This window comes from Ornithodoros turicata, unplaced genomic scaffold (genome assembly GCF_037126465.1).
Source record: "Ornithodoros turicata isolate Travis unplaced genomic scaffold, ASM3712646v1 Chromosome12, whole genome shotgun sequence".
Taxonomy (NCBI): Eukaryota; Metazoa; Arthropoda; class Arachnida; order Ixodida; family Argasidae; genus Ornithodoros; species Ornithodoros turicata.
The window spans coordinates 3,395,612-3,418,856 of NW_026999301.1; the positions used below are offsets into that span (position 1 = coordinate 3,395,612).

At 48.0% G+C, this 23,245-nt stretch overlaps 1 long non-coding RNA gene across 1 annotated transcript in view; it reads right to left on the minus strand.

The window, feature by feature from the left end:
- Positions 1-2,010: 2,010 nt before the first annotated feature.
- Positions 2,011-23,245, minus strand: part of LOC135371755 (uncharacterized) — a 49,514-nt gene continuing 28,279 nt past the window's right edge. The window contains exon 2 of the long non-coding RNA XR_010415715.1: positions 2,011-2,609. This is a non-coding gene — a long non-coding RNA (uncharacterized LOC135371755). The remainder of the gene's footprint in view (positions 2,610-23,245) is intronic.

Genomic DNA, 23,245 nt, shown 5'->3' on the forward strand with positions numbered 1-23,245 from the left:
CGAAAAGTGTGTCGAGCTCCCTTTCACGCGTAAAGCTATGGCCAATTTCCCACTTTGGCTTGGTTTAAAGAAGCTAGAACCAGTACGCTTTCACCGCTTCCTTGGCGTGGTAATCGACTCGGACTTGCGCTGGGCTCGGCACATTAAACACCTTGAAACTAAAGTGCAGCGATGGCTCCCCGCAATCCAACATCTTTCTGGCCCAGGATGGGGCTGTGATCAGCGTTCCCTGCTCGCGGTTCACGCGGCATTGGTAAGGGCAACTGTGCTTTACAGCCTTCCTATTCTGCACAGGATATCAACAACTTCATTAAATACGCTTCGGTCCCTGTTTGCTCGAAGCCTTCGTCGATGCCTCGGAGTTCCAAGAATGGCTGAAACACGACAAGTACTGGCTGAAGCTGGTGAGCTCCCGATTGAAGTTCTCCGTGAACGGGAAACGGCTCGGCAGTACCTCCGTTTGCGTGCTCATAGTCTCCGCCACCCGCTACTCAGGAAAATTCGATACCGCCCTGGAAGCGACTTCTATCGAGTAGCGCAGAGGACACGCCAGACTCTCACTGGCTTCATAACTAAGGACACTATACCGCCGGAAGCCCCCTGGTCTCTACCGGTACCGCCCACTTTTGTACGCCTCCCAAACCTTCTGCAAAGAAGAGATCAGGTCCCCCCTCAAGTCCTCCGAGTCCATTTTCATGCTCTGGTAGACGAGAAGTTTTCTACGTTTACGGCAGCATATACTGATGGCGCATCCCGAAACAACAAGTCCGCCTCAGCCTTCGTCATTCCATCCGAAGGCGTCGTGCACGGAAGACGCCTTTCACATCCAACCTCCTCCACAGCTGCGGAACTCTATGCCATCCTTTTCTTTCTACAACACATCGCTGATTTTCCACCCCGGGAATGGGCAGTCTTTACAGACTCCAAATCTGCACTTCAAGCAATTGAAACTTCCGGCATACGAGGCCCGTCCGCACCCCTAGTCACAGACGTGTTAATGGCTTACCACACTATCTACGCCGCAGGCCACAGGCTAGTTCTCCAGTGGGTTCCAGCCCATTGTGGTGTCGTGGGGAACGAGCAGGCCGACAGCGCCGCAGAAGCAGCACTCAGTCTCGGAACCGGACCCGTATTGTTCTGCTCAGAGGAGACCGCCGTTCAATTCTGCGACGTCTAGTGACACCCCTGGCTTCCCGCCAACGGACAACCGACATTCTTCCCCCTCTATGTTGAACAGAGTTGATCCCACGCTCGCTTTCCGCATGCCACGAAACACATCTCGTCAGGATGCTGCATTAATCCACCGCATGCGCCTCGATGTGGCCTTTACAGCTCAGTGGCGTTACCGCTTGAGACAAATTGATTCTCCCACCTGCTGCCACTGTGGTGCTCTTGAGGATCTGGAGCACATTCTTCTTCATTGCCCTCACTACGAACCTTCCCGAACCACACTCTCCGAGTCTCTTCGTCAGCTGGACTCTCGCCCTTTCTCCCTACCGAAATTGCTTGGTCCCTGGCCCAATCCAGCCCAGCAACGCTCTGCGCTCAAAGGTCTTCTGACATTTCTGGACACCATCGGACTTCGATCGTTATTGTAAAGGGGCACGTTATTTTATTCCCCCCATTCCACCAAGCACTGGGGTAGAGTATCGCCTGTTGCGATGAAACTCCCCACTCTCCAAGGCCGAAAATAAAGTTGTTGTTGTTGTATATTGTACATAGTGCCTGTGTGTGTATGTATACTATACGTGCAATCGAAAAACACCGTGAAGTATGGAACGATTGTCATGTTTCTTGCGCACCTCTTGTTCGGTTTAAACAAACGTCTTTCAAACGTACAGTTTCAAAGAAATCATCGGGGTTTACAGAAGACTCCAGGCCCAGTATAGCCACGATACACTTAGATGCAGCAAAGCGTTTTAGTGGTGCAAAAGGTTCCGAGACGGCCGTACGTCAGTGCAGGACGATCCCGGCCGGGACTGTATCGCGATAGACTGCACAGACAGCGTGTCAGCACTAGAAAGAGAACTGCTCTTGTCTTTATTCGGCTCTTTTAAGCACAAATGGGCGGGGCTGCCTACCAAGGTTATCAGGCGAACCCGATACATCTCTTTTTTTTTTTTTCACAGCAACATTTAAACAGTATCAACAACAGTATTAAGAACAGTCACGAGTCAAACAGTATCAAAATGCAACTACTCAAATTACATAATCAACAATAAAGCATTACTCTCTACAAGGAGAAAAAAAAAAAGCGGCACGCTTTAACTATACATTAGTCGATCTGGCGGCCTTCGCTGCCTCGATGATCTTCTCAGTTGAGGCTCCATCACTGGTGGTACCTGGCTGTTGTCCTCGGCTGGACCTTTTGATGTGGGACCTGGCTCGGCTTGAGGTGTTGCTGCTTCCGTGGTCTTGTTTGCGGTGCTGTAGTCCGGAGCTACCGTAGGAAGGGTGAATACATCCGGAGTCCGAAGAAGGTGCTGGCGATTCCGTCGTACCTCTCTCCCGTCTTCGGTGAGAACCCGGTAGGACCTTGGCACCAACTGGTCCTGTACTCTTGCTTTAACGTCCCAGGAACCAGACCGCTGCAACCGCACAGTGTCCCCCTGCGAGAGTGGAGGCAACAGAGTGCCCATGTGGATGTTCTGCTTACGCTTCCACACGTGCACTGCATCGTCAGCGGCGAAGTCCGGAAGGGTATGGGATCTGCTATGGGGTGTTTGGTTTTGAACCAATTGTCCTGGGCTATTTTTTTGGTTGAGTTCGATTTGGCTTTTTTTTTGTGAATTTCTTTTCAAATTTGTTGTTTTTGTTGGTGGATATAATAACGTAATTATGGTCGCTATTAGAAGGGGTGTCTAAAACTTCACAGAGTAATTTTGTCAGCGTATGTAATTTTAGTAGCAGTGATGTCAATCCATGATTTTCCATTGATGGTTTGGAAGGTAGGGGGACTGTCGGCGTCATTAATAGTAGTGAGACTATTGTTGTTTAGGAATTCTAAAACGGCATTGCCTCTATCATCATTTGTTGGTCCCCATAGGGCTGATTTGGCGTTTAAGTCTCCGCATAATATTATGTTTGCTGTTGAGTTTTTAGTGATATTTTCTATATCGGAGAGGATGTTTTCTAAATTGTCATTGGGTGGTGCGTATGCATTTATTATGAGATAGTTATCCCTTTTATTTTTGCAGGTGATTGCAATGATTTCTGTAGATATGTAAACTGGGATTATATCCCAAGAGTCTGCAAGGCTTATTATTTCTGTTTTGGTATTTTTAGGATTTTTGATACTGGTGAATTTGTTATAGTCTAGATCTTCTATGATTGATTTGTATGGTTTTTGAATTAGTAGAAAGTCAATTCTCCTTTCCAGGGCTGTATTTATGGCTGTAAGATGGGCTGTTTTGGATTTTGCTGTATTGATTTGAAGGATATTTACCATGATTAAGGGAGGAGGGGGGTGTTATGTTATAATAGATGAGAGGAAAGGGGTGGTGTGTAGCATAGGTGGGGAAGTTACTTTTATTTTATAGTGCACTACCGTTACTCACTACTTTTTCAAAAAGTAACGCGTTACGCTATTCGTTACTGTTGGGATAGTAGGTAACGCGTTACTAACGCCGTTACTTCTGATAAGTAATGCCGTTACTTTTGCATTACTTCGCCAGTTGTCCTTATAATATGTACCATTTGGTTGAGTCACACAAGTGCGTTCCGCGGATCAATACACGCAATGTTGTGCACAAACAAGGGTCACGCATGAACAAAACTTACATGTATGATTTATTGCAACGCAGAAGTAGTTGACGCTCAAAATTTTCATCTGTGTTGCTGAGCAGACTCCTAATGACACGTGTGTGCTGCTTATCAAGGGTGATAGAGATGGTGACCTTTTATCTCACACAGTATAAATCCAAACAGCGAATCCGTTGGTACTTTTTACTTATTCAGACGGTAGAGGATATTTTACTGTCGCTTTTACCCCATTCGTCCGAAAAATACCAAAGGGAGTGAAAAATAGAGGTGGTATCCCAAGCAGCACAATGTACTGAAAGTCGAGTACAATAGGGGTGGACGGTATGTGTCTTATCAATGTTCTTTAGTTTCTCGAGTCTGTTCAAGGCCTTCCACCTACCCGTCCACCCCTATTGCACTCGACTTCCAGTACATTTTGCTGCTTGGGATACAAAGGTGACATCTCAACCAGGGTAGGTCAATAGTCCTTTTGCGTTCTTCGCGGGTGCCGGTGTGACCTTCTTGTCATTGTTGAAAATGAATAGAAAAAATCGGAGATTTTCCCGGAGTCTACAGGCACGGTCCTCGCTCAAGCTTTCAAGTTTAGACGATGAAGCAATGTTCCCAAGCACGCTGTTAGTTTCTGACACCCTGCCGGGTAGGCTGCAGCTGCAGCGGTCAAAGAAACCGACAGGGTAATGCCACTGGCTTGCGTGGCTGGTCCCCTCGGCCACCCCTGTGTCTGTTATCGACGATGGGTTCCGGGAATCCTCCGCAGACGCAGCCCTCGTTGGTTTCACACGAAAATGAGACGAGGCACTGGTTGACTCGTAATAACGACAGTGGTGAGTACAGGACAGTGTTCCCTGAGAGCCGTGTCGTCTTTCGTTATTTACGACTCTCGTGGCATACGTGGGCAAACGTGCAACACGTGTGCCGGCCCATCCACACGTATATGTATACATTTGTATTGTACTGTGAAGCGTCCTGGAGTGTGTCACGAATTGACAGTTCGTGGAATTTGCCTTGCACGTGACTGGGTGTCCCGTGGGAGAGTGGGTAAGATGAAGATGTATATAGGGAACCGCCATACTGGTTGAGGGGGTCTTTGGATTGTGAGCGTTATGAAATAAAGATCGTGTACAGTCTCCACGCCTGGGCCTGGCCTGTCTTCTTGCGACTCCGCGACGGACTTGCGGCTGCACCTGACCACCACTCCATCACTTCTACCACCACCCCTAGTGGGAAAACCTTAACTCACGCAGTAACGCGTAACGCCGTTACGCGTTAGTTAGTAAAAATGTAATGACGTTACGTTACTCATTACTTTTCTCCCAAATGTAATGCGTTACCATATTTCACTACTCGAATGTAACGCGTTACGGGTAACGCACTACTTTGTAACGCGTTACTCCCCACCTATGGTGTGTAGGTTTACTCGGTATAGCTTGTTCGAGATCTAACGAAGTTCTCCCATTTTCTCAAGGAGGGACACGCGTTAGTGGCGAATACATGGTGTGTATCAAATTGCGTCCTGAACTTAGTGTTTGATTGTCGGCAGCATAAGCAGCAGAGAGACTCGGGCCTTGCCCTGCAGTCTCGTGCATCATGAAATGATCCACACTTGTAGCAATTGTTATTCTGGAGGTGCTTACATACTTTACTGGTGTGTCCGAAGGACATGCAGTTATAGCACCTTCTGAGGTCGATGGCCTCTTCGATGTAGGCTCTGAGCCACTATATGTATAGGGTTTTTCTGTTGATTAGTTGTTTAAATATCTTATGCGTGGTTTCGAGGATCCAAGACTTGGTTTCCTTGACTCTGAAGCTTGTTTTTATAGGTATGTCTTGATCGTCTAGCGATAAGTCATTCTTTTCATTTATCTCTGAGATGAGTTCTTCTTCTGTGATGGCGGGGTCGGCGCCCGTGATCTTGATTCGCGGTTTGTTGAGCGATTTCAACTCTGGCTTAATACAACTTGCCAATCTTTGGGTGTCGGAGATTGCATTAGCGAGATCACTAAGTCGCTCTTTGTTGGAAACCTTGAGTATTACATCTCCTTTCGCGGTTGTCTTCAGCTCAACATCGTTCAAGCCAAATTGGTGTGGTTGAAAGCTGTCCCTTACCATTTTCTGTACGTCGGTTTTGTCCTTTTTGCTATAAAGCATTAGGGTGTGTTTGCTATTGGGGATTTTTTCGGACTTTAATGCCTCTGAATATGTCATAGGAGGTGGGGCCTTCAGGAGGGCTTCTTTTTCTGCAAGTAGTTGCACTTGTTTATCAATGGTTTCGTTGGCGTGAAGAAGTCTATCTTGAAGAATTGGACGTTTGATTTCGTTTTCCCTGATGAACTGCTCGTAGTCGTCAATGATATTTCTTATGTCTTCCGAAAGTTCCTCCGGTAGACCTTTGTCGCAGTCCCTGAATCTGTTGCGAAGCTTAGGAAGCTTTTTCTCGAATTTCTTTTGATCTTTGTCGTCTATGTCGCTCTGGGTAGCAGTTAAAAATGGTCCGGAAGGTGCAGCAGACGACGACAAAGGTGCTGCAGACGACGAAGGTGCAGTAGTCGAAGGTGTCGCAGAAGGTCCGGAAGGTGCTACACACTCTGGGGTATCCTGGCTAGTTCCCGTTTCGGTTTCTTCGAAATTGCGGCCAAACCGTTCATTTTTCGAGGTTTTCGCTTTCCCTTCGCTGTTCTCTTTTTCCATGGTCTCCCCAGGGGGCCCACTATCGTTCGGCGGCGGCGGCATCCTGGTACTTGGCCTTCGGGAGATGAAATTAAGTTGCGCTGCGCATGCGCCAGCAATACGTCACGTGCCGCTCTTTGCCGCCGCCTTGTCGTCTGCTCGCTTCTTGTGCGCATGCGCTTGGAGACTGCGGTTTGCTTGAGCAGCTTAAGCCTTGAGGATGGATTCGTAGTAGGGACGTGAAGCAAGTGAAACAGCTTTGCTTTGCTGCATATTTCTGTCAATCTCCTCGCTGGACGTCTGTCGATGTTCACCATGTGAGGGAACGTTTCAGTAACACCTGCGAGTAGCATGTTCGGTTCAAAGGTGAGGGTGTTTGAACAAAATTGCTCCATGGGCTGCTCTGTTGCGCCGATTGCAACAATGCAAGTTCACTTTTTCTCAGCCCAGGCAACAGCAGCACCAGGTGAATGTACAATTCTGAAGCAGGTAAGTGCGTCTCATGCTCTGTTACACTAATACACACATACCATTCGCGTTCGACGCACTTACTATGCAGGTGTTGCAAAAAATGATGGAGTGGCATAAACCGGCAATCTGGTGTGTAATGTACTACACCCCCATATCCCATATACTGCCGAGTGCCGAGCTCGACTAATTCGTGTGGCGTGTTCGGATTATCTAATTGTATCACCTGTTTCATCTCAACACCGGAGCCGGTAAATGTGTAATGTTTGTTCCGATCATCTTTAGTTGTGCTTAATTATTCCTATTATTTTGTTCCGGTGTTTTTACACAGAACTCTCATGCTGCATTTTTAACTGGGCCAACGAAATTACAAAACATATGCCAATTGTGTTAAAACTGAGGACATTGCTTATTTTTGCTGATTTCATATTTTCCGGCATGGAGGGAAGAAATGCAGAAGGCGCAAAAAGATTGAGTGGTGGAGGTTTAAAGTGTTATTATATTTGTGACTAATCAGGTGCTTTTACAGAGAGGACATATCAAAGGAAATGTTCCACAAAATCACACGGTTCTGTCATGCGTGGGGACACCTGCCTTGCTGATGTGCCTGCAACATTCCAAACTGGAACATTCCAAGCTGTCTCCTTTGTCTTCCAAGCTTGCTATTGTGCACGTGGCTTTGGGCTGTGCCACACCTGGGGTTGTCAATCCCGAGCCATTTTTGCTGTCCCGGGATTTCGGGATTTTTTGCTGTCAATCCCGGGACGGGATTTCGGGATTGTGACTAGTTTAGATGGTGCTTCCAAGCATAGTCCTGCGCAGGTCGGGATTATCTGACCCGCATCCGAACCGTGCCCGCAGGTTCAAATCCGCACCGGACACGCTACCCGAGTCCCGTTACAAATTGAGACCCGCATCCGAGCGCAGCACGCATATTTTTTTTTCAAAAAGCTCACACGCACACGAAGCGCTACCCGCAGCGCGATGAATGCAGTACACTGATCGTCTACCTGGTCTATGCCTGATCACTAGATGTGTCTGTGTGCATAGTTTTTTGTACGACATCAGCGCAGGGGGCAAAAAGATGCGTGTTGGTTTTTGACTCAAGGCAGCATGACACGAAGCGTGACATGGACAAAGCAGAACACACAGGCGCTGTTGCACCCTAATGGTGTGAGCGTTTGTTCCGCCATTGTCAGCGACGTTTTACGCCATAATTCGAGTACAGATTGCAGTACAGACGCGTAAAATGTTGAGCAACTCAGTGTACTTTCTAATAGTGCTTTGATAAAATGCATCGACCGCACCGAACCCGCTACCTCGCTGGTCCCTACCGTGCAGGGCTCTACTTCCAAGTCCATTCACCTCAAGTGACTATATCGGCGTGCTGCGCGCAGTTCATGTGTGCTTTGTCAATTCTACCTTTTCGCGAAAGAAAGCACTCGAAAATTCGCAGTGTAATTACATTGGTAAAATAGTGACGACGAAATGGTTACATTTTATTTATTTATTTTTGCTCCGATAATGATATATGATAAGGAGTGAGTCTGTGCCTGATGGCCCACGGGTGCTTGATTTTCCTGTCATATTTGCCCTCACGAAGTCCCGGGATTTTCCGGAAGGAATCCTGGGACTTCGGGACGTCAAAAATTGGTCGGGATCCCGAGATTTCGGAATATCCCGATTGACAATCCTAGCCACACCCCACTGACAAAAACCAAGGAAGATGCAATACAGAATTAATGAATTAAAAACAATTAAAACCCCCCAGTGCTGCGTAGGACAAGGACAGAGGATAAAAGGACAAGGACCGGCACTGAACTGCAACCAAGTGAAGTTTATTTTTCGAGCAAACCAGTGACACCCCTCTCACCCCGCAAAAACCGACCAAAAGAGAGCGCTATACACTAGAAACAAGTTCTTCCAAATCTGCTTGCCTATCTGTTGTTTCGTGCGTTGATAAATTCTTCTATTTTCTTGGTGGAATCAATGGATGCCATACTAACACAATTATCCCCTTCCTCTCGAATATACCTAGCCTCCTGATAAAGAAGCTTCCCTCTTCCATGCCCGTGAAAAAGAATTTGCATTCCGCGATAATCTGGGGGCTGTTTTTGCAATCCTCGCAATCTTTTATGTGATCTTTTAAAGATGAATATTGAGGGCTCGCCCTGGCATGCTCCTGCAACCTGACGTTGACGCATCTCTGCGTTTGCCCAATGTAAAATTTCTTGCAACCTAAAGAAATTTTGTACACGACATTCCGTTTGCAACCGGTGAACCTGGTTTTGTGTTTTATTGTACATTCCGGTTCTTCTGGATTATTGACTTTCCTCGGAAGTGATGCCAGCGCGCCCCCTTTCCTGAAAACCACGTTGCAACGATGCACGGATGCAATACAACAGCACGGATACAATACAGACAGCACGTGCCGGCCCCTGTAAAACACTAACTGGAATGTCTTTTTTTTTTCTTGTTGTACTGTCTTTTTTGGAAGTATTTGTGTATATTAGGGAAACTAAGTGACCGTGTAGCACTCTGCTTTCTATGCAGCTCAGTATTTGAGGTGTGCTGGATGGCACATTGCTAAGGATTCAGTTCACCTCAATACAAGGCAGTACTTGTACACCACCATGAGGGACTACAATATATATTATAGTGAGAGGAACGACGACGACAATCAAAGCAGTGTTGCCCTGTTGGTCAGAGCCCAAACGAACAGTTCAGTGGCAAGAAGGATGATGATGCTACTCTTTTCCAATGAGGAAATACTGACTTGTTGCAAGAAGGACTTGTTGAGGATTTCTTGCTAGTTCTCGTGACATGCAAAAACAGCTGTTAAGGCATTTGGACACCAAAAAGAGTGTGCATAGATTTTATACATGGCACCGCAGGTGGGTCATTCTATGAGATAGTTGTGTACTGGCACGAAGCACATTTGGGTAAAAAGCATCTGTTGCAGCTTAAGAAAATAGTACCATCAGTCAGGGGCGCTATCACAGGGTGTAACGACTCTGCCCTCAGCTTCGTCAACATGGGCATCACCGCAAGGCTCATGGGTATCGTCAGGGTGCCACGAGGAAGGTGGAACACTTGGTGGCGATAAAAGGAACCGGCTTCTGGCAAGCGGGGTCTTTCTGCTCCGGCTCTTGATGTTGCTGCCTCAGGGCTTTGATTAAACGTCTCACTTGTCTTCATGCTTGCCCTGGAGGGTCACTACAACTGGTGGCAGCGGTGGGATACTCTCAGGCCTCGGACCCTTGGATACTCCTACGTCTCGGACGCTTGGTTGCTCCCAAGCCTTGGTTCAGGACTGGCCAAGGATCGTCGAAAGCGTTGTTTGCTGATGGAATCTGCGCAGGGGCTTACGGCGACTTGGTTCTGTTCTTCGGATGTCGGCTGGGTGAGCAGCATAATTTCCTTTGAGCCACGCCAAGTTAGAAATTTGCTAGAGATTCGAATTCGCACGTGCTGACTTCGGCCTAATTGAAGAACAGATCTAGAACCATCCATCATGGATTTAAAATGCCTGCTAAAAGCGGATCTTTTGTTAATTTGCGAGGAACTGGGGCTAGAGGCTCAGAAATCCATGAGGAAACCTCAGATTATAGCACCATTCAGGCTTCAGGGGTAGAGCAGGACGAGCTTAGCGAAGCTTGGGATGTTATTCAGGAACAAAAGATAGAGGCCGAGGCTCTCGAGGGAAGGAGGGAGGCCGAAGCTCTCGAAAAAAAAAAAAAAACAGAAGCCGAGGCCGCAGTACAGAAAGCAGCTGAACATAGGCAGATGGAGTTTCAGCTTGAACTCAAACGGTTAGAGCTCGAAATGAAGCGCTTAGAAACGTCACGTAGTTCGGCTACTGCTGTCGATTATGGCAAAGTCAAGATATCTAAGCTTTTGCACAGCACATTCTGCAATACGTGTTGAAAGGAACGCAGTTTTCTCTTCAGGTCATCGTGACCTGTCACCTCTTGTACAGCTCGTCCAATAGGCCGTATGCAAAATGGGAAGCGCCATCTCGGGGACGCGGTTGCAACTGGGGCGGCCATCTTCGTGTTGTCGAGAGGCAAGTGCGCGCTATTGCCTGCTGCTTGACGGGTCGCTCGCTGGCACGTCCTGAGCCTTCTTAATCCAGCAAAAATGCCTCCACACTGTTGCGTGCCGATGTGTAAACAACGTGGACTCGCAGACAGCGATGGCAACAATGTATGTACCTCATTTTTTAGAATAAACATTGTACTCGCTTCGTCGCCGCTCACTGGCTGGCGTTTTTACGAATGGTGACTTTATACGATATGAATACGTGCTATATCTGAATACAGAGAGGCAGAAACGTTTGCGGTTAAGTTTTGATACGTTAGTTCTATTAATTTATGCCATATTCATGCACGGAATGTAGTGACACGTGAATAAAGCTGCACCGATAATAAACGTGCAGCAGTGGCAGTGTTTTGCTCCGCAGAGCCGCGAGTGTGTTTAGTACTGACCCTAGCGTTAGTCGTCTTTTTATTGGATGAGAAGTCATCTCGTGATAGCCAAGGTTACATTGTGGAGTCCAAGTATTCCCTCTTATCATCGTCACTGAGTACATTTTGTGTCCTTTGCAATGCAGGTATCTTTTCATCGTTTCCCTAAAGACGGCACACAGTTCAATAAGTGGATCATCGCCATAAAGAGAGATGAAGGCCCTGATTTTCGTGTGACCAAGTACACAAAGGTGTGCTCAAAACATTTTTGCACATCTGACTTTATTCCTGGTGTTGCCAGTGGTCACAGACTTCTCAGAGACACATCTGTGCCATCAGTGTTTGCGTTTAACAAGCCGTGCAGCCTTCGGAAGCCACCAAAACAGCGTGCTGCACCACTGCTACCACGATCACCAGCCGCACAGTCAAGTCAAGCACAAGAGCCAACCGAAACCGTAGATGTTCCGACCGAGGAATATGACATACCCATCACCGACAGTGACATGAATGGCGACAACTCTATCGAACTTGCCTTTAATGCCCCAAGCACAGAGGGGCAGGAGCATCTGCTATCTATCATCGTAGGGAAGGATAAAGAAATATTGAAACTTCGAGGCAAGTGTGCTGCCTTAGAGGAACAGCTTACATCTGCCAGGGCAGCCATTCACGAACTGCGGGCACAAAATGAATCTCTAGCGTGCCAGCTTGACGAAGAAAAACAAAGGACATCAAATTTTTCCCTCGAAAAGTTCAAGCATTCAGATGAAGATATCATGCTTTACACCGGTTTGCCCTGCTATGAACAGTTCATGAGTTTGATGGAGTTCTTGGACCCAGGTGAACGTGGTTGTAATGTTTTGCGCACTGAGGGCAGCAGTAGTACAACAAAGTCTACTGCAGGCCGGAAAAGAAAACTTAGTGTAGAAGATGAACTCTTCTTGGTCTTAGTTCGACTGCGACTTGGTCTGCTTGAGGCTGACCTAGGTCACAGGTTTTGCGTCACGCAATCTACGGTATCCAGGATATGCACATCATGGATAAACTTCATGTATGCCAAGCTCTGCACCCTGCCTCTTTGGGCCCCAAGGGAAGTCATCGATGCAACAATGCCGACTGAGTTTCTGCACAAATATGCTTCAACAAGGGTGATCCTTGATGCGACCGAAATACGCTGTGAAGTGCCTTCATCTCTGTCACTACAGTCAAGCACGCACTCGTTTTACAAGTCGTCAAACACATTTAAAGGCCTCATAGGGGTGTCACCAAATGGACTGGTCAGCTTTGTGTCCGAGCTGTTCACGGGATCCACGTCAGACAGAGAGTGCGTCTCACGGAGTGGGTTCCTGGGGCTAGATTTCGAAGAAAATGATGTCGTAATGGCGGACAAGGGTTTTCTTATTGCGGACCTCTTGGAGAAGAAGGGAGTACTTCTGAATATGCCCCCATTTCTGAGAGATGGGACATTATCAAGGGAAGAAGTGCTTCGAACACAAGAGATTGCTTCCCTACGGATACATGTGGAGCGACGAATACAGCGCATCAAGGGATACCACATCTTCGACAGGCCAATCCCACTTTCGTTGGCTCCTGTCATCAACCAAATCTGGACTGTGACAGCTATTCTTACAAACTTTCAAAACCCTTTAATTCAACACTGAAGTGGTGCAGTTACAGAAGAAAAAAATTTGGTGCACCTTTGGAATCAACAGGATGTGGAATATCCATGATGCCCTTCCATGAAAGAACTGATGTTCTGAGGCTGGAACAACACAGAAGGGAATATTGGTAGAGCCCTGGACCGGCAATCCAGAAGATGTGGGCTCGAGTCCTACAGCTGGCCAACCTTTTCAGTGACTTTCATTTTTCATGCCCTTCCATGTTATTTGCATCACAAGAAACAGCAAAATGAATAAGAGAGCTGATGTTTGACTGCTCTACAGGACATCCGAAGGCGTAGTGCACGGGAAACGCCATTCACATCCAACCTCCTCCACAGCTGCGGAACTCTATGCCATCCTTTTCTTTCTACAACACATTGCAAAAATAAAGTTGTTGTTGACTGCTCTACAGAATCGTTTACAGAACTGTGCTGAAGGCATCCAGAGTTTGTGCAGCACGTCACGAGGACTTTATTAATGCTTTGAAGTGGTAGAGTAGCACAGTGGCATGGAAAGCAGGAGAAAATTAAATCACAAATTGACAATATGCCCATGGTGTTAGAAAGACATCAGCATTCAGACAGCACACAAAAGCAGGCAGGGAGAAGCGTTCATAGAGCATGTTTGAAAGCAGGGAAAACGCATTTGGTGGGATAGTCTAGATAACACATTCTTTCATAAATGGCACAATTTTAGTGAGATTTTCACACTATACACATTGACACAAAAACGTGCCTCTTGTGGTACAGTTTGCATGGCTTGAGTAGCTGCATGCAGCATTCAGAGCCCCGTTAGCCAGGCCCTCCCACGAAGAGGGCCCGTTGACCAGCTCCCACCACGAGGAGGAGAGGTTCAATGCTGCTGTTTATGGGAGCTGTGAGTCCGTAGTCAAAGATTCCAGGGGCGGGCAGTTGTCGTTAAGGGTTCAGGAGAAGTTGGATGCTGCTATTTATAGGAGCTGTGTGTCCGTAGTCAGATTCTCAGGGCAGGCAGTTTTCAGTAAGGGTTATCAGGAAGGGAATCTGTACTTGTAGTTCAGAGGGGGGAAAAGCACAATACATCTTAGTGAATACATAACACACGGTCAAGGCAGATGCTGCCGGCTCTTCACAATGTAGGGAAGCATATGGGAGAAATAAAACTTGTCAAGTTTTGACTTCATGTCCCTCCATGCATGTTCATCGAACCTGATGCGCTCGATAGCAATCCAGTTTTTGGAGAACACAACAAAGTCAGCCCACTGACATCCTGTTAATGCCATTTGTCCGACTACTTGAGCGTAGTACTCGTGTTTCCTTTTGAGGCTTGGCTCCCCATTCTCACTAACACTCATGCACGATAGCTGCAGTGTAGAGATATCTGGATCAGTGTCTTTCAAGGAATATGGGCACTTGATTTGCAGGACGCCATACGTGCGCTCCTCCGAGTCGTACACAAATCTATCAGGACTGGCACCTAGCCACGGGCACCTGGATGGACGATGAGACCGCTGTGTCGCAGTGATCTATGACCTTAGTTGTCCGTGCGCCATAAAAACCCGAATCATCATCATCATCATCGTCGCAGTGAGACATCGTGGCCACAGCGCTTCATAACTTCGGCATAGCGTTCTGCTGCCGGCCCTTCATTTTTCCGCCCGTACTGTATGGCGCGTACTCGTGAGAGGTCCTTTGGCTCGATGAGGTTCCGCAGGCCTTTCTCGCTCCACTCTGTTCTCCTTGTCACCTGACCGAAGCACGATGACCTGAGTCTGTGTAGGCGCCCTTGATGCCAGCATGCACTAAGTGCCTGCTGCCTCGAGTTCTGCTCCAGCTCCCTGGCCTCTTCCACTGATACACTGATGTCCTGGCAAAGGCAAAAAGAGTGAATATCAATTTTGAACCAGACTTTTGAAGAGTGATGTGTTAAAATTTGGGACAACTGCCATCGATCATCCTCGGGTCAAACAGCATAGAACATCGAGACCGAAGAGAATATCGTCGAGGGAAGGAAAGACAACCACGCTCTACATGACTATTACCATATTCCAATGCTGTAGCCAGAAAAAAATGTCAAGAGGGGCTGTATGGGAGGTTTATATGGCAGGGGAGGACTCACCCTTTTTTACCCTTCCCCAAATGCACTACTAAAGGTACGGTTTCAGGGGCCTTTTGACCCCAAAGCGCCCCCTCACTGCACACCTGCCGTATTTCCCCCGCATTAGCCGGTATACGCTGGGTTATCCAGGGAGGACAGTTTTTGTGACTCTGAAAGTTGGTACTTTACACCCGAATGCCATCAAATATGGGGTTTTGCAGCGTGCCAGTTGATCTTGGCCTACTCCAGCATGCAGTCTGATGAAGGGGAATATGGTATCATTTGTTGTCACTTTTGCAGAGAACATGACCCAGGTTATTGATACTGACAACGAGAACAGTCTCAAAGTTCTATATGCATGGACCCATGGTGCCTGTGCGAAAGATCCACACCGAATAGTGGAGTATGTATCGAGGCGAAAGCATGTGCTTGACCCTCCAAATGACTCCTCTTCGAGGGTGGCCAGGTTGCTAAAAAGCACAGCCCTTGACCCGTAGCATAGAATATGTGGTTTGAGTCCTGCAGCTGGCTCAGTGACCATTCCAGTGGCTTCTTTCGAAGTGTAGAAGATTTCCTTCCACTGCATTGTGTTTGTTGTTATCTGCACAATTTCCAACAATGTAAGCACACACGTGATATGCAAAGATACATGTAAGGGTATCAACAAAGTCATACACTTACCATCAGTATTCTTTGTTCTTCTGTGGCGAGCCCGTCCGGGAAGACATACTGTGTTGCTCCGCAGAAGAGTGGCAGTTCCGGCACAGAGCTGACCATACTGGACCCTGCCGAGATGTCAGCAGCGATCCACGTCTTAAAGTTTGCAGGCAGGCGTGCCTGCTGGTAGGTCAATGGTGAGGAAGGAGGCGCCACTCCGAGCTTCGTGTTGGCAAAAGGACTCCTTGCAGCCCGCAGCACAGCAGCGAAGTCATGGTTCCCAAGGCCAGCTTGACGTTCACTCAACTTCTGGAAAGACTCCAGCTTGTGCTGTTGGTCCATACTCCTGGCCTGAGCATCGAACAGCCGCACCGGCATTGGCAGAAGTACACCACCTTCACGGGGGCTCCTCCAATCTACGTCCTGTACCCTCATCGGTCCAATATTTTGACGACGAGGACGCCTCCACTGTTGAGGTAGCTCGGTACATGACAGCTCCGATGGTGCCTCCTTGTACCCTTTCTTCTTCAACAAAATAAGCAGTCGTACTGCCGCAAGGACATGACTGCATGGGCTCTCCTTTCCAATAGCGCAGTCACAGTATGCATCGGTTACTGAACAGCTTTCAAATTTCAGCTGTACTTTATACTCCGGTCCAGTTTTCCTCTGGCTCCTGTAGCAAGTTGCCCGAGCATATATGATGCCACGACTGTAAGAGAGCAGATGTAATGTCTCAATGTCAAAGTCTCAATGAATCGGCGTTCAATGAAACATCCATTTTTCGACGAAACGATGTTCGATGAAATGTCCCGGAACCATTTCGTCCACATCAAAGGAACGAGACGATTAGGCTTATCATAACTGCTGCTCAAAATGTTGACAGAAGTGGCTCTCCCGTTACGCAAAAGTGATGTCAAACGTGAACAAGTGAGCGAGTAAATTTTCACGTTCGGCGGATACCTCACACACAGGCATTTCCAAACCGCGCCTACTCCGTTGAAAATAGTGGTAGCAAAGCGGGACGTGTCCCTCCTTAATTGAGACGCTTCACACATATTGCATTGTAAACGAAAATATGGAACCATTCCACAGGCTTAATGTGCGCCTACGACAAGCAAGTAGCAGCAGTTATACGCATATTTGCTAAACCGTGCGAAATGCAGGCTCTGGTCTCAAATATTCCCGCGTCGTCATGATCTACGAACGCTTAACTTCAGAAGAGCAAAAAACGTTACGTACCTGATGTCGCACGCGTTTGTAAATATCGACGAAGATTGGGCGTACGCCTCGACGGTGAAGACGTAAGATTTCTTCTGTTGTCGGACCGACGGCTCTGCCAGCGCGCACAAGCCTCCCAGCGTATCATCTGACAGACAGGGTAGAACTTCCAAGTCGTTTTTCCACATGTCATGGCCAAAAGATGGAAAACGCAGTCGAGCAGTCATCGTAGAGCCGATAGACTGCGATAGAAGCACGTTTACCGGGACGATTGGGTCGACAACATAAAGATGGCTGACTAAATCTCGGCGCTCGTTGTTGCCAGACGCAGAGTAATTTTGCATAGCACCTATTGACCAAACTCTGGACAATTTGTCTCGACCCTGATGAAGCGCTATCTCAGTAAAGTGCTTTTCAGTAAGCGTGTAGTTTGACGCCTCACTTCTGAGGCAGACTTCATGAAGCAGAGATCCTACAGCAACCTGTAGTTCTTCGAGCGCACGTTTTTCCTTCTCTAAGTAGTCCGCTTCTACGCTGACAGTCCCTAAGTTCGAACATTCTGACAGTGAGTACGGACGCACGGTACTTACAGCGTCTCTAATGATGTCGGTCAGACGGTTTACGTCCACCTTCCAGGCGATCGCTGATGTTGAATTTACATGTCGTTTGAAAGCCTCATCTGCCTCCAACAAACGTTTCTCTAGGTGAGAGGTGCTCATTGTGAAACTGGACAAGCGTCGGGTCGAGCGTCAAGTCCAATTGCGTCGTTACAGTATACAGCACGTCGAACAAAATTACGCGCAGGACAAACCTTTTTTTGTCCAGTGTGACGCTAGTGACCGTGGATTAGGGGCAAGTTTGTGCCAAAAGGAAGAAAGTGGACAAGAACATCCGATTCTCTACGCTAGCCGTAAGCTAACGATTCGCGAGCAAGCGTACAGTGCAAGTCCCCCAAGGTCGCCATTTTCCCATGTATTTGTTCCTATCCCGATGCGTGCAATGCCGGAGGCCGCCCTTAGATACCCCATTGTTACCAGACGTTGGCTTGCGTTTGATTGTAGCGCGCTAAAGATCCAGTTGAAGCACAGTCCAAGCCAGGCCAAGTCACCGAAGGAGAAATGGACGACTGCGCCAGCGGCGGCGCCTGGTACGACAGGTACGCTATGTGATGCACGCAGCCGTGCACTAGATCCTTCCGATCGCTCAACACGTTTAAAAACGGAACCAAAAAGTGAAACACGACACAGAAAGTTGTTATACGCGTTTTATTTGGACATATAAAGGCTAGATTCATTCGCAGAAACAACAAAAACATTTTGCCGCTAAACTTAGCGCGCTGAAGTGATCCGGAACGGCAACAGTGGGGTATCTAGTGGCGGCCTTCTTCGTTGCACGCTTTTCCGAGGTGAGTTTGGGGGACCTGGTACAGTGCTTCTGAAAAGGAGTGCGCTTGCCTAGTGTGGGCTGCTCGAAAGTTCAACTGCTATCTCTACGGAACTCGTTTTACTTTTGAAACTGATCATTGTCCACTGCAGTGGCTAGAAAGCATGTCTCCCAAGAACGGGCGGCTTCTTAGATGGAGTTTAATTCTCCAAGAATTCAATTTTACCGTGAAATACAAGAAAGGAAAGCATCACGGTAATGCTGATTGCTTGAGCCGCTACTCCTAGAGCTAGGGGCTAGAGCAGAGGTTTCTTTATGGGTCTTTGTTTCAATTCGGGATTAGTTGGGAACCCGGATTTTGGGTTGACTTTTGGTGGGGGGGGGGGCAACGGACCTGTTCTCCGTAAGGTAGGATTTTAGTAGGTTTCTTTGGTGTTATTGGAGTATTTCTTGGTGTGTATCAGGGAAATTTTGCCGTTTGTTCGGTCGGTGTTTGGAGGGCTGGATTTTGCTTGCTCGTTGCGCCCTGAACTTTGTACAGGTATTCGCAGAACTAAACGACCACTCAAGCATTTCGTGGAGCCAGTCGTGCATCTTCGGGCTTCCTGCATCATTATCAGGATCGACTGTGTCGACCTCTTCGAACGGCGGAGGAGCTGTAACGACTCTGCCCTCAGCTTCATCAACATGGGCATCACCGCAAGGCTCATGGGTATCGTCAGGGTGCCACGAGGAAGGTGGAACACTTGGTGGCGATAAAAGGAACCGGCTTCTGGCAAGCGGGGTCTTTCTGCTCCGGCTCTTGATGTTGCTGCCTCAGGGCTTTGATTAAACGTCTCACTTTTGTAGATAGATGGGTAGAAATCCAGCGAACCGGTAGAATGTAGGAAGGGAGTTGCCTCAGGACAGAAGCCGCCGATATTTCGAACAGAGACTGTTCTTCTTCTGGGCACCGTCCTCATCATTGGCATGGTATTTAAAGGGTTAGGTGTGACGTGTTTAAAGGTTCATGCGAATTGTGGGTCAACAGCCCGGAGGGAAGAAAGGTTCCGTACGGGCTTTTACGGCCGGAGTGAATGGCTGCTTTGTTAGAGTGTGGAGGGGATTATGTGAACGTAGTGATCTAGGCTACAGACCGGTTACAGAAAAATGGAAGGTTCACGAACACGTGGACGAAACGGGACAAAAGGCAAGAATTGGCAAGCATAGCGAAAGATAAGGAGGTTAGTGGTTACGTGGGGAAAATTCCAGAACCAGCAAAGGTTTTTTTTTTATATGTGTAATGCAAAGCACTTTTGTAGAGGTTGTCGTCATGGTTGCCCTGGAGGGTCACTACAAGGGGCAGTTGTCTCGTTACATTGCAGGAGAGTACTCAGTACTGGAGAGACAAACACACAGGATATTTTTACTGGTCTTGTTGATCGTTAACAATATATTGCAAAATATAATATAAATTACAGCTGGACACCATATCAATAAGCCTATTAGCTTGCACTTCATCGGAGCGGCCCTCTGTTGGCTAGCAGGAAGATATTGAACACGAAACTGGTGACTGGCTGTTGCATGCACCTCTGAGTGTGTGTGCCTGCTTCTGTTTGCTCCTAGGCTGTTGCTCCAATGAAGAAATGTGACACCCTGGTGTTTCGTAGCCTTTTATTGCAAGCTGTACAAATATTGATGCACAGACAGTGTGAAGAAACCAATAGCAGCAGGGCAGTTTTCAGAAGCAGCTTTGTGACCAGATTCTAAGGGCCTGCCAAGCAGCAGGAAGTACACCCAATCAGAGTATTTCTGTTGAATTCATGTTTAAAAACCTTCACACCTACATAACTTACTCATGAATGCAGCACTGTCATGTGACAACACATGACAGTCCATTAATGCTTTGAAGATGCCCCGGCGTCGGGAACTTGGCGCCCCCATCGCCCGGCAGCAGCCGCAGTAGCCCCCTCCTGCACTCACGGTTGGGTCGCCGCAGGAGGGAGACCCCCACGTGTAGCTGTGCTTGGCTTTCCCGTGTCTGGGGAAAGGGGGATCCTGGCAGTTGACTGGACTCGGAGGTTGGTTTGGACCCTTCGGGGCCCCTCCGGGAAAACAACACACTGCTTTGGCCCCTGCTTCCCATAGACGGGTGGTTCTGGAAGGCCCGGCCAGGACTATTCAGCTAGTCGCCATCTCTCCTTTCATTGCTTTCTCTTTATCTTCTCCCCCCTTTGCTCCCTTTCTCTTTTCACCTACTTTGGCGGCAAGGGTCAACCTTGGGCAGTCTTTCACCCTCCAGAAGCTGTACGTGGGTATAGTGTGAACGTACCTGCTACGGCGCTAAGCGCGGTCCCCTGGTTGGGCTCCGTGGTGGGCGGCAGGACTTTTGCACCGAATAGTTCCATTATATGTATGGCTTCTAATTCTTTATCACCCAATGATCGGAGCCTGAAAAGGTCCCGCACCGAGCATAAGAATACTTTCCTATACAGACCCGAACCTGAACCATGGTATGCAAAGTTTCTCGTAGTACACTCCAAGGACGAAACAAAACCACTTTCGAAAATGTCACCATTTGCAGTTGCTAAAGCATTGGAAAGTGTAGTTGGCAAGAACTACAGCGCCAAGAAGCTGAGCAGTGGTGACATTCAAGTCCAAGTGGATAACCGAAAACAAAGTAGTGCACTGCATTCCCTCACACACATCGGAGAAACAGCTGTAACCGTAAGCTCTCACCGCACTTTGAACATCGTAAGAGGTGTGATATCTGAGAGTGAACTACTTGAGTGCTCAGACTCCGAGCTCGGGGAAGGGCTGGCTGACGAGGGTGTAGTCTCGGCAAAACGAATCGTGATGCGCAGAGATGGGAAAGAGGTTCCCACGAAACATGTAGTCCTATCTTTCAAGCTCCACAGTCTTCCATCAACAATCAAAGCTGGCTATCTAAACTGTCATGTGAGGGCATATATCCCCAATCCAAGACGCTGCTACAAGTGCCAGAAGTTTGGCCACGGTTCGCAGGTGTGCCGTGGACAGGCTGTCTGTGCAAGGTGTGCTGGCAAAGACCACTCGTCAGAGACATGCTCAAATGATATCCGTTGCACCAACTGTGAAGGTAGCCACCCCGCGTACTCGAGATCCTGTCCTTTCTGGCAGGAGGAGAAACAGGTTCTCAAAATAAAGATCGAACAAAACGTCACGTACCGAGCGGCGAGAGCCCAGTTGCAGTTCCAGAAGAAAGGAACTTTCTCTGATGTGGTGCGCAGGGGAGTGGCACCACTCAGAGTTTCAGTGGAGACCCAGACCACCGGGCCTCCACACCACACTCCCCAACTCCAAGAGAAGGTCACAGAGGTGCTTCCTCCAGTGGCCACACAGCCAATCAGCCAGGGAGAGGCCGCCACAACCTCAAAGGAGGTTGTTGCATCTCCCTCCGTTTGGGACGGGATTGCCAAGGGCCCGTCCCAAAGTACAAGTCAAGACATGGATGTCGATGATGACGACTGCTCATCGCAGAAGTCGTCATCGAGTCTTCCAAGTACTACTTCGTCCTTGGGCAAAGAGCAGAGAAAGAAAAACACCGGTAGAGGACGGGGTCTGAAAGGCAAAGAACAACAAAAGGCCCCTCCACCAAGGATACAAGCTCCTTGATTCTCCACATTCATGTTCCAACATTTCGCAGGGTCTTCACGTTTTCAGGTTGCGTTTCAGTCCTTGCTGACCCCCTTCTTCTGCTTACTCCTAATGAGTTCCAGTTGCAAGAGTATCGTTCAGTGGAACTGTCGTGGTCTTCTGGGGAATCTTGATGACATCGATGATATATCAGACAGACACAGTGCTGTCTGTTTCTGTCTTCAAGAAACTAATCTGAACTTTGAAAATCCATGCCACCTCCGACGGTGGAACGTATACAGAAAAGGCCGAACGAATGCTGCACGTGCTTCTGGAGGTGTGGCCATCCTCACGGCGAGAGCACTCCCCACGAGAGATGTCCAACTTTCTACAAATCTTGAGGCTGTTGCAGTGCAGATTTGCACTGACCGTGTGATGACGGTGTGTTTTCTGTACCTGCCGCCATCAGCTAAGGTTGAAGAAAAGCAACTTCAAGACCTTCTCAGACAGCTGCCACAGCCTTTTCTTCTGCTTGGAGATTTTAATGCACACTATCCTCTGTGGGGTTGCTCAAAAGTTGACACACGAGGTAGGATGTTAGAGAAAATGCTAACATCTTTGCCAATCTGCCTTCTCAACACAGGGAGTGCAACACATGTCAATTCGGCTTCACAGACTTTCTCAGCTATTGACATTTCACTATGTAGTCCATCTCTATTCCAAGACATTTCATGGACAGTTGCCGACAGTCCTTACAGTAGCGACCACTTCCCTCTTGTATTAAAACTCAATCAACTGGCAGCTACCCTCACTACCCGACCACCCCGTTGGAAAACACAATTTGCCGATTGGGGCTCCTTTAAACAAGAAGCCATTCTGTCAGCAGAATCACTTCATGGACTCGGCATTAATGAAGCAAATGACATTATTACAGACATTATTATTGACGCAGCCACTAAATCCATTCCGCAATCTTCAGGTCGTCTTCCTAGACGCTGCAAGCCCTGGTGGACGAGTGATTGTGCGAACACCAGACGGGAGCAGAACCGTGCATGGGGTAGGTTTAGACGATACCCAACCCCAGCAAACTTACTCGCTTTTGAAAGAGCCCGTGCGAAAGCAAGGTGGACACGGCAACAAGCGAAACGGCAATCTTGGGAAAATTTCGCATCCACCTTAAATAGTAGCACTCCATCCAAGTTTGTATGGGACAGACTGAAAAAAATCACAGGCGACTACAGGAGCTTCTCTGTTCCACTTCTGCAAATAAATGGAAGCACGTGTCAGAGCATCGAA